Genomic DNA, 12,167 nt, shown 5'->3' with positions numbered 1-12,167 from the left:
ATTACATATATATACTTATCCATGTTTGGGTTGCATTTTTTACCAAAGGTATAAGACCCAAGATGGGATCACAGATGAAAATCCTGACTCCATTAGTGGGCCATTTTTGAGAAATACATATGCTGTGGTTGGATATTTACTTATGATCCTATGTTTAAGAGGTGATTTTGAGTGTCATGACACTTGTTCTTAACATTACTAGTTAATGTTTCATCCATGAGACACTTTAGGGTAGGCTATTTCCTATTTTATTTCACTACTTCTTAAATACGCATTGAGAGACGTCACCAGAAAAACCTGAGAACTATATTTGTGATCATATAAAATATAAAACAACTAAGACTTCATGTCTATTTTAAAATTTTTGAACTCCCAAGGTTTTCCTTTCCAGTATCATCCAAGAGAGACATCACCAGAAAAACCTGAGAACCATATTTGCAATTACGATATGATATGTATACATACAGTTCAAACACTATTATATGTTACTTTTGTTGAAATTCTCGAAGTTTTTACTTTCAATATTTGTATTTGTTTTAGGGTTTAAACAACTTTGCATGTATGTATGTTTGTAAGTGTGCATGCATGTATATATGTGTGTGTGTGGGCGTGTATGTTGATATTCCTAGTAACTTACTTGTTTGTCAGAAATTACAGTAAAGCAACCTTAACAAGGAAGTTGTGATTAAGTTAACGATCCATTTTTCTTCTTTTTTCAATTAAATTAATTGGTTATAAATTTCTATTAACTAAGCAAGGTGACATGTCAAGTACAAGAATAAGACAATAACTTACTTCCCAGGATCGTCCTTCCACGGGCCCATGGCTGGATCAAACAGCCCTCCTGGAACCGGCCGTCCCAAATTATCGAATAGTATCGGCGTCGTAATTTCCTTCGCGCTCATGCCCCTCACTTCCTCGTCGGTATAGAACGCCATGTGGACCGACTCCACGCTGCTCGTCACCATCTGCACCATATCAAAGCCCTTGGATTAGTACCCAAAAAGGAACCTACAGCGGCAAAGATTGAATTTTCACCACACATGGAACAATAAAACGAAAGGGGGAAAACCTGCGGAGTTCGACGGCGAGCCATCCTGAGGGAAATTGGAAGCAGTAGCCCAGAGTCAGGGACCCGCTATAGAAGAATCAGCTCTCTCTCTCTATCTCTCTCAAGGGTAAGCGGAACTGTATTGTCTGCCCTCCTCTCCTCTCTCTTTGCGTGTGTAAGAGGGGCCGCTTCTTTCTTCTCTTCTCTGTCTCCGACAGGGGCTGGCTTATGTTCGCTAAAACCCTCGCGCTTCCCGCTTCTTTCCGATTCCAATTTTGGTGTGTGTGTGATGACTCAGAAATGTATTTCCAATTCTATATTTCTGAGTTTGATGGTACAAAAATATATTTCCAGAAAATTAATTCTTAGTTTGATAATAAGGAAACATTTTTTCAGATTTACAAAAATTAGATAAATAACCACACCAAATACAGAGAAGTAAACAAAGTATGAGTTGATAAATGAGGAGGAATTCCTTTACATTTTGTAAGTATGGCAAGGTCATGCATGAAATATGAAATTCACATTATAGATACAGTCTAGACACGATACCAAGTAATAATGAGCTCAGCAAATTAGATACAATAACAGATCATTGCAAGCCCTTGCAAATGTTGAGCAGATACCATGTTACTATCAAAGCAGATAAAACCAACATCCACGATGCTTACATCTGATTTACAATCAACAACAATGCCAAGAACTGACAGATGGTAAATACTGCAAAGACAGATACAGGGTCAGGTTCTGCAGTGACAATAGTTACAAGAATAAAGGTATTACTATCAACATAACAAGGAGACAACTACACAAATAGCTTGCAATGGTGAGGCAACTCTCACAGAAGCAACTTATAACATGTTAATTGTTAAGTTGTTGGGTGAACAGGAAACCATGACGTAAAGGAAAGTAGAAACGATTCTAGAAAAATTATCCTCTCAAGTTCTATCACGACATTAACAACAACACTAAAGGCATTATTATCAACATAACAGAGAGAAAAAAACATAAGTGATGCTTCCCACAGAAGCAACTTATAACATGATAAGTTATTAGATAGGCAGAAAACCATGAAACGAAGGAAGGTCAAAGAGGTTCCAGACAATGGACAAGTCTCAGATAGCGGGTTGTATAATATTTACAAGTAATCATGTATGCCAAACGCTTAGGGCTCAGATGGACCAGAGCAACACATTAGAAACATCAGAGGCACATCTTATTTCCTGAATGATCATACAGCTCATAAGACATATAAAATAAGCTGAAATCAGCCAATTTTCAACAACACTTACCCTCTTTTGGGACCTCTCCACCCAGTATTTATTTGGTTTGGAAAACCTGAGTCTCCCAGCAGCTGTCACAGAGATTGTATCGCAATCCTGAAATCAAGATGTAAAGAATGGCATGAAGGATGAAGTCACAAACGGATAAAAAATAAGGTGACTTTGCGGGAATAAAGGAGATAAATCCATATAAGATGAACACTAGGTTGGAAGAGTAAACGAACATAAGAAAACAGCAACAAAGAAAGTTCCAAAGACGTCAATTAATTGGCTATAAAAAATGATTATCTACACACCAAAAGGCTTGAGCCATGCTCATAGCATCATATGATACTTTTTTATACCAATCACTCAAAAGAGAACCATGAAGCAATAAAGAACTATAAATCACCACTTGTATTCTACATACACTTGGAAATAAAAAAATTAATCTAAACAAGCCTCAAAGATATGAATTCGTATTTACAGTTAGCAACAAAATTATCTTGTTTAACTCTTTTATGAACCCCAACTGACACAAGATGGAAATTAGATGCAGATAGCAGGCAAGAAGAAGCAAGTGATAAACTATGTAATGCAGTGATAAGCCCTCGAGCTGAGGCTATGCCTTGAGGACGCCGTCTATTATATGCCCACCGTTACTACATAGAGCCCCATAAGCATATCTTGAGTGGGTACGGAGGATTTGCAGAGGAAACCCTTGAACTCTGAAACCCTCCGCTTGAGAGTGTTTCAGAGGCAGAGGGCTTCCTCTGGTTTCAGAAACCCTCCGCCTCGAAGCATAGGGTGGAGGAAGAGGATTTCTAGCGTTGAGAGAGAGAGAGAGAGAGAGAGAGAGAGCTCTTACCATGGTTCCGGTGCATCGCTGGTTGCCAGTGGCCCCCAGACAGCTGCACCTCTCGCAGAATCGAGATACGGGAGAAGACACCTCGAAAGATCGAGGGATAGAGGGAAATTGACGTTGAAAATGAGAAAGGAAAGCGAGGGCGTTGAAACCAGAGGGGAAATTGATTTCTAGCACCTGCCCGTTTTGGGCACTTAATATAGGAATCGAGAGAGACGCACCTGGTTTGGGAGGTCGTCTTCCTCGCGGTGGTAGAGTGGAGAGAAACCGGAAAAAAAAAAGGCAGAGGAAGCGGCGGCGGCTGAAGGCGTCGGTCAGGTGCGGCGTCGTGGAAACCCTTCGTCGGACGTCGCTGGAGAAGGGGAGGTCTCTCTGGCGGTGGAAGCCACCGGCGTGGAACTCTGATGCCGAGAGGGAGAGGAGAATGGAGACGCGCCTGTTCTGCCTGTGAGACGACGAAGAAGGAAGAGGCGCTCGCGGCAGGAAGGAAGAGAAGGAAGAGGCACTCCGGTAAAAATAAATTTTCGGAAAGAATCGACCCCAACGATCGAAAAAAAAACTTCTGTGTTTGTTAGGGTGGATTTTTTTTCTCAGTGAACAGTAGATTTTCGGCGCATCAAACGCCCCTTTACGGAATCCACCCTTTTCCCGCCTAATGCTCCTCCCCCCCTCTTTTTTCAAATGCCTGCTTCTTCTTCCTCATAATGAAGTTTCTATGTACAAATAGATCAAATTCCATGAGCTCACATGGACAATTGCTCACGGTTAGGACAGAACACGAGTCGAGTGAAGCCTGAGGGTTCGGCCAGCTCGAGCTTGGCTTGATTCTTGTTTTGGTCAGCTCGAACTCGAGTCGAGCTTTACAATGGTAGCTCAAGCTGGACTCGATCAATTGTGTTTGAGTTCGAGATTGACTCGACCAACTCGTTTAATTAATTGCTTCTTAGAGATGCTTCTGCTGTGGAAGGTGACACTGCTTCATGTATGGAATATGGAATAGGACAGCAGTAGCAAGTTATTTCTGCAAAGGAAAATAAACAATCACATTTACAAAAAATCTAAAAGAAAAAAAAATGATCTAATGGGTTTCAGTTTCCATAACACTTGCTCGAGCGAGGTTTGAGAAAGGACAGACCTTCGCTCGAGCAAGGGTCTCAGAGAGAACATAGCTTTGCTCAAGCAAGGGTTTGAGGGGAAATAGAGCTCACTCTAACGAGATCAGAGAGAAAACAAAAATTTGCCGGAGCAAGGGTTTGTGGGTTTCAGAAACCCTTGCCCGTTTTGCTGTAGCAAGGTCTGCGCACAAGCGAAACCCTCACTTGAGTGAAATCCTTGCTCGAGCAGAGAACATTGGGTTTTTAACACCCTCTCTCATTTGAGGGAGAGAGGGTTTTCAGAAACCTTGTTTTCTCTTATTTAAAGAGAGAGAGAGAAGAGTACCATTGTTGCAGGTTGGATGCCGTCGTGCCGATAGCAATTCTACCAACCGCCGGATGTCATTGCTAATCGAAGGAGTTCATTGGCATCAGAGGATGAAAAAGAGAGTGAATAGAGAGACATAAAAGGCGAAAAATGAAGATGAAACAACGAGGAAAACAATAGATATCCATTACTCGAGCCAAGAAGCCCAGTTGGTTAAGTAAGTTTTGTTAAATGAACTCTAACTCGGCTCGATAAAATAAACGAGCTGAACAATCAACTCAAGCTCAGCTCGTTGAGTAGAAAAGTTTGCTCGAACTGGAGTCGTAGCCCACATTTAACAAGCCAAGTTTGAGTTGCTCGGCTTCTTGTTCACTCCTACCCATAGCAGCCAAAGCGCCACAATGACCGAAAATGGCGCAATTTTTGTTTGATTTTTATTGATACTACTGTTTGATGTATGAGACACATGCATATGTTGAACGATCTTTTCTTCTGTTTTTTTTTTTTCCTCGTTCATTGTCTGTCTCTTGTTTGTTGAAACCATTTCTTTTGAGATTGATTGAAGCCCTTAATATACAGCACTCGAAAAGTTATTCAATACCTTAATTTGCAATACTTGGGAAATTATTGTTTTGAAGTTCCCATCTTTTAAGAGTAGGATTTAACTTTTGCTTTACGTTTCACCATAGACCTGTGTTGATGGGAGATGGCGGCTCTCTATGTGCATTTGCAGTCGATCGGCGGCCGGAAAAAGTGACCGGTTATGGCATGTTGAAGGCTCAAAATGAAAAAAATGCCGGTATATTGGTGGTGTTTCTCAATTACTAGAAACCATGTATGAACTCAATTGCCTAGTATTAGGTCAAAAAGAATTTGGAAACGAACTATATTATATTTAATAGGTGTTTCAATCAAAATTTATAAACTCTGTACTAAATATAAAAAATAATCAATTCAAAAATGAACTGTATTACAATCAGTAGTTGTTTCAACCGAAACTTATAAACTGAGCAAACTAAATATAAAGACTGTGAGAACTGAATGATCGATCGGCTTCCCTTTGTAAGGCCCAAGCAAACAAAATGAACCTGAGTTATGTACTATTTATAATAAGCTAATTATTGAATCATTTTACCATCGCAGGTGTTATACCTTAATATATAAGTCGCGATAACATATAAGTTGCCCTCACTATTACGTAAAAAGCAGACTTGCTCTTTGCAGAATCAAAAAAATCAAAAGTTCGTTTCCCAAAGAATAAAAGTAATTCGGAGCGGAATGGCTCCGACTCAAACCGCGAGTGAATCGCATGCACCACTGAGTGCACAAAAGACATCTACACCAAAAAAAGAAACATGTAGGAGTTGAGGTATTTTGAAAATTATTTTAAAAAATGTTCTTTTTAATATTTTCTTTTTTTGGTTTTATTTTTTTGTCCCCACTAAAAAAAATCTTTTTCTATTAACCAGGAGCATTTTGGTCATTAAACATACTGGTGCACAAAAAAAATGTGCACGAAAGAGTGCATATAACGACTTATTATACGACCAAGAAAAAGAAAAGTCAATTACTTCAAACGTGACAAGTAAATCCCATGCATAACTTTATATAAAAAGCGTACTTATTTTCTTGTATGCTTACCTAAACAAGATTATAAAGTTCATTCATGTGAAATCAACGGACTCACTCAGTGAAAAATATCATTTTGTCTTGTGAAAGGCACAAGATTATCAATAGTTCACGTGTTTGTGTTGGGATCGATAATCTGGGTCAGTTCTTCTCTTGCTTTCATTGATAAGAGGAGACACAGAGAGACGATGCTGTATTTTAAGGCTGTGTTTGATAAATATCTAGAGTGACATGAGATGATAAGGGCTGAGCATATGTGGTCCAACTCCTTTCTCTCAAGGGGACTGTAGACTCGCCGTTTTCAGCATTTATCATAATCTTAAAAATATAGATCCAAAATCCACTGTTCATTTAAGCTGTAGATTTCACTGCAATGCAAATCTGAAATCACTTTGGATTTAAGATGGATGCTCTCAAGCACAGTCTAATCGGCAGTGGAACAAGTTAATATACTTGGATTGAACCTTTCAGTTAGAGTATTTCGGGTGAGTAGGGGAGACCCACTGTCCAATGGAGGGCTGAAACTTTCACTCAACTTTTCAGTTTACCCCTTAAGTATTTGTTTAACCTTGGTTGTCAGGTCTAGTACCGGGTACCCATCGGTGGCCCAGGCCCATGCAGAGGTCTAGCATCTTGTCAAGATATTACGACGACGCTTAGCAGCATCTTCCCTCACGTTTCAAAATAAATTGTCCACCAAAAGAAAATAGCTACGAACATTAAAGAAAGTAGGAAAGTTGAAGACTATAATTAGAACGTGGTTCCAACAAGCGGAGGAGCCACATGAGCTCGTGTGGGCAGTTGCCCACACTAACAAGTCAATATTTATTTTTTTATTAGTAAATTTAAATATTTGCTTGGATATATATATATAAGTAAGTGTCCTTCAAGAATTTGGTCCAACCAATAGTATTAGTAACTAAATTCGTTTGATTAAAAATATATATAAATTGCTGCAAAAATTTAATCTAAAACCAATGCCGGTTTGATTGGAGTTCGGCCCGTTTTCTATTCGATATAAAATCACATTAAAGGATGACATCTAATGTGTTTTTATGATCTTAATATTATTTTTATATATTATATTTTTTTATTTCTAAAATTTTACACCAAAAAAATTTTATAATTTTCACACGATTGACATGCAATTTCGAATTCCATTTAGTCGCTTCTCTCATTGATTTGGCCTTTTTAATTTAATTCAGAAAACGCTTTTGATAATACGAATACAAAAAAACATAGTCAAGAAAATAAGGGTCAATATTTTTCTTCGAATAATCAACTCTTTTCAATAAAAGCAACATTAGAAAAGGAAAAAAATGTCCTGCAGAAAATGACTTGTGAATCCAGTGCATGGAATAAAAATTCCTAGCTCAATGTGCTACTGATTATTTTAATAGAATAAGTTTCTACGTTGTTTTTTTAGGAGCAATTATCATGTTGTTCATCCTCTAATTAAAAATGAAAACCACATGAAACCTACATGCATACACATTTTATTTTTAGAGGAAATTTTTTATATTGTTCATTCTAGTTTATTGAGCAAAATCCTTTAAAATCATGTGCTTAGTATTAAATTATTCTTTTTGCAATTTCATATATTGTCAAATATAAACAGGCGAACGCGTGGATCAAGGACATGACATCTCACGGGCACGGATCGGTCTAAGTCGTGGAGTGATGGAAATTTCTGCCGATGGGCTGGGCAAAATCGGAAGATAAAGTATATCACGTGAGCCGTGGCGTTCGGGGAAGAAGGCTAGCACGTGACCCTCACGGTTCGGGAGCAAACCCTCACCGTCGTGTTACTCGTGGCCAACATACGTCATGTGTTCGGTCTGGCAGGCCGGGTACTAGATCCAGGATTTGAACCCCGAGCTGGGACCAGATGTCACAAGAACACGACAATTTGGAAAAGGGCGGACCCTGAATCCGGGACCAGATGTATAACACCAATGAAAATCCAACCCACGACATATATGATTTTTAATTATTTTTTAAAACTTTTTTAACTTTTCATTATATTTTCATATATTTACCATTTATTTTTTTAAAAACAATTAATGACACTTTCTTCGCCAATTCACAATCGATTCTGTTAAATTTGCTCAACCAGCAAATTCATGGAATCGGCAGCTTGACTGACCAATCCGATTATGAAACTGAAGTGATTGCTCGTCGGTAACAAATTGTTATTGTCCAATAAAAATAAGGTTAGGTTCATAGATGTATGGAACCATACAACATAGTTCACCATTACGGTGTAGACAAAAAGAACAAGGGGAAGAAGGTCAAAAGGCAAGCACACTAAGTGCCAATTAGTGCGAACGCAATGAAGGGCGTCCGTCTTCTAGGCAAAGGACAAACCTGGAAGAAGAGTTGAATTGTCCTCCCTTCCAAATTCGTAACTGTTCATGAACTTCTGCTGCTTGTTCTGGCAAACTGTACTCCATGAACTGGCCATACAAGCATCACATATTTAAGCACTAAGGATAAGCTATAATAGAAGAAAGCATTATTGCCAGCATTATTGCCTGGTAGTCTCACTTTTGTTCTAGGGGCGCCGACGGTAATCTTAGGACCACAAGGGACACGCACTGGGGACGAAGGTGGCAGGAGGACCATTTGGTCCTCCTCACTAGGGACAGTTCGACCACAAATTTAGGGTACTCACATAATTGACCACAACTTGGGTCAGCGGAGAAGCTAGAATTTTTTTTTCATGAAGCATTAATGTAACACATTTTCAACTAACCATTAGACAATGACTCGGGTGTCGTGGGGCTTTTCCAGTGGCCGAGCCAAGATTTTTCATCCATGGAGTACTTGTGTATGTGACACAACTTTAGTGTGGGCACTTCATATTCTAAAGAATGACAGATGATGACGTCTCCATATGTGGTTAACATTTTGGCTACCATTTCTTCTCTCTTTCAGCGCTTGACTGGGTTATGTATTGGATCCATATCTTTTATACACGTGGTAGAGATGTTAACGAATCTCATTTAGATTCCACATAAAGAGTTTGGATCGAATTCAGAGATAAAAAATGACATTTGATCGGATTTGGATTCACATATAAGCAGATATTGACCAGATCTGGGTTTCCATGTGGAATAGATACAGCTTTAAATAAATATCATATGAAGGTGGAAATCCAAATCATTGATGGTTTAGTATTGGAATATTATCACCATTTTGTCTTAGTTAGGCACATGGTATGCTAGGCATGAATCATGTGGAAATTGGGTTGCCAACACCATCGAGTTTGAACCGGACCTTGCCCATTACTGCAATGCACAAGGTAAGGACTTAGCATGCTTTTGAAGGTATTGCAATTTCTGGCTATACGAAAACCTACTATTTACCAAACTGATCTTGACCTTCTTCAGCCTGGAGCGGTCTTAACTCTTAAGTCCAAACCCTGGCAGATGTATGAAAAGATAACATATTATTGTTTGCAAATAACTTCTTTAAGCCTTTCTGCTCGATAATAATCTCTTTTTTTGCTTTAGAAGATATTGTGTCTCTTTAACAAGGAGTAAGCTAAGTCAAAAGGAACAAGAAAAAGTGTACACGATCACTGAATAAAGTAGGAATATGATGTGTATTGCCTGCAAGTAATGGACGCCACCAACATTTAACAAGCGTAGCCACATCCCATAAAATGATCACAGTATCCATTGAGATGGCTACTTTAATGATGTCCGTCGCAACAAAATATTATTTTTTTTGCTGACCAGACGCCCGGTAGGGTTTACTCTCAAAGCGATTTAAAAAACCTTGCAAAAGAGATTGTCAGAAGTGGGATTTGAACCCACGCCCTCAACAGAGGACCAGAACTTGAGTCTGGCGCCTTAGACCACTCGGCCATCCTGACCGCGTACGGCAAAGTGACCCCTACATTTTTAAATTAAGGCACTTAGTGCTTGCGTACCTGATTAACCGTGTTTTTTACGTGCTTTATGGTCAATCGGGAGATCTAATGGTTCACACTATATCTTGAAGCTGACACCATTCGAAGGGACCGGGGTCCTCAAAAGGCAGTGAATCTGAGCTTGGGTGGCTCTCCATACTTACGATGGACAGTTACGAGTTTCAAAGCACGAGATACTCGTCTTGGTGCATATTGTTTGGAACTCCTTTTGCGGAAAGGGAAGACAAAAGTGCATTAGGTGCGGACAAAGAGAGGAAGCTCTTAGTTTTGTGGCATTTTGTGCACGATTCATCTCAATGAAAGGAAAAGAGTTTTTGTTGATCCACCGGTTCAGTTTTGGTTTACAACTAAAATCTGCGGTCATGTTTTTCTTGCAAAATCTTCTGATCAAAAGAACCCGGGCATGATGATCTTCCTATTTGTTTAATAATAACCATCGTCACAAATATCGTTTTCGTGTTTTAAATAGTAAGTTTAAGCCAATTAAGCAGGTACACAAAATAAGAGAACCAAAGCACCATGGGTTTTAGTTGTGCTCATCATACATGTCCCTAATCACAAACATCGATTTGTCGTTTTAAACAACCATGTTTTTCTTGGGTATAATAAAGTAAAATTGGAAAAAAAATGGTAAATTGTTAAATTTTTTTAAAAATCTTGAAAGTTAAGAAAAAATGAAATAATTAAGAAAGTACTACAGCAAAATGAAAAGATAAGTAGATGAGCAACAACTAAAAATTACAAAACTAAAGCAAGTACTTTAGCATTTAAAATCATGCTAAAACGTAAAATTAAAAAGGGAAAAAAGAAGTTTTTTCATGTTTTTTTTTTTCATTTTGGCATTTTTAGGGTTTTTGGCACATTTGTTTTTGTGTTTTTAACAAAATTTTTCAATAAAAAAACATGTTTTGTGACTAGGATAAAGACAATGTTCAAGTAACCTTGTAGCGTTTTGTCTAAAGTTTTATTGGCGACTACGATCAATAAATGTACAACTTGAAACAAATAACATATATTTTTTAAGAACAAGATTTAGGGGAATGCATTCCTATAGATTAAATGGTTCTATAGATCCTGCTCTGATGATAATAGCCCATAGCAATGCAAAGGAAGTAGATTAAGTCGATCGTAAACCAAAAAACCTTATTTCTACACTGGATCTGGACATGGACCTCCGAATATGGACGAGATTTTAGTTGGGTTGGACATGTATTTACTTGGAGTTAGTTCTTTATGTATATAAATTGTGAATTACATTTTTCACGACATAGATCCATGCTTATAAGTAGTCCAGATTCAGCACTCGTTAATGAAATGTATATATACTCAATTTGAAATGATGTTCAAGTTGGGTTCATGGAAAATTGAAGATCGGTAACTCCTAAGCCCGCTACATGCATCTATTCTAAGTTACCAGTTGGATAGAGAAACTACCCGATTGATCTGTTGGATCCAATTTATTGTTCAGAATTCAACTCACATTCGGTTGAGCTCAGCAAATAATTGACATCTTTTCACGTGGACTTGCAAGCACTTCAAGTCTTATTTGGATATCTAGACATGAATCGTAAATAAACCACGCCACATCGGATTGGAATTGGATGTACTTTGGTGTTCACATGTTTGGATTCAAATATTAATGAAGGAAAGTTGTATCTGAATCTGAACTTGAAAGTTGAATTCACAATCCGAAACATATATGAATCCAATTTTAAATTCAAATCCGAATTTAGAATCCTTATTTTAAGCCAAATCAGGCCGACTTTCAAAATGTAAGTGCATTGAATAAAGAATATTTATTTTAAACCAAATCTGAGCTCGACAAATCTAGTTCGGTCGGATATTTATATCTATCTAAATCAAAGCTGAAGACAAGTCCGAAACCGAACTGAATCCGAACTTTAGGCGTCGAGTGGGCGGGGCAGGGGTGGCGGTTTTGTAATATCAGACAAAAATATAGTATTTAAGTCCTTTCGCAAAAAGATGTTGATGAGACGAAGG

The 12,167-nt window shown here is 38.3% G+C and overlaps 1 non-coding gene and 1 pseudogene across 1 annotated transcript; both read right to left on the bottom strand.

The window, feature by feature from the left end:
- The window catches only part of LOC116266834 (DNA-directed RNA polymerase I subunit 1-like), a 65,607-nt pseudogene extending 61,907 nt beyond the window's left edge, over positions 1-3,700 (bottom strand).
- Positions 3,701-10,025: 6,325 nt separating this feature from the next.
- On the bottom strand, positions 10,026-10,109 carry TRNAL-CAA (transfer RNA leucine (anticodon CAA)). Its single transcript has one exon. It is a non-coding gene; the product is annotated as a tRNA-Leu (tRNA).
- Positions 10,110-12,167: the final 2,058 nt, after the last annotated feature.

This window comes from Nymphaea colorata, chromosome 13, assembly GCF_008831285.2.
Source record: "Nymphaea colorata isolate Beijing-Zhang1983 chromosome 13, ASM883128v2, whole genome shotgun sequence".
In the NCBI taxonomy this organism is placed as follows: domain Eukaryota; kingdom Viridiplantae; phylum Streptophyta; class Magnoliopsida; order Nymphaeales; family Nymphaeaceae; genus Nymphaea; species Nymphaea colorata.
The sequence above is the reverse complement of the archived record's forward strand: the minus strand, read 5'-3'. Positions and strand labels throughout refer to the sequence as shown.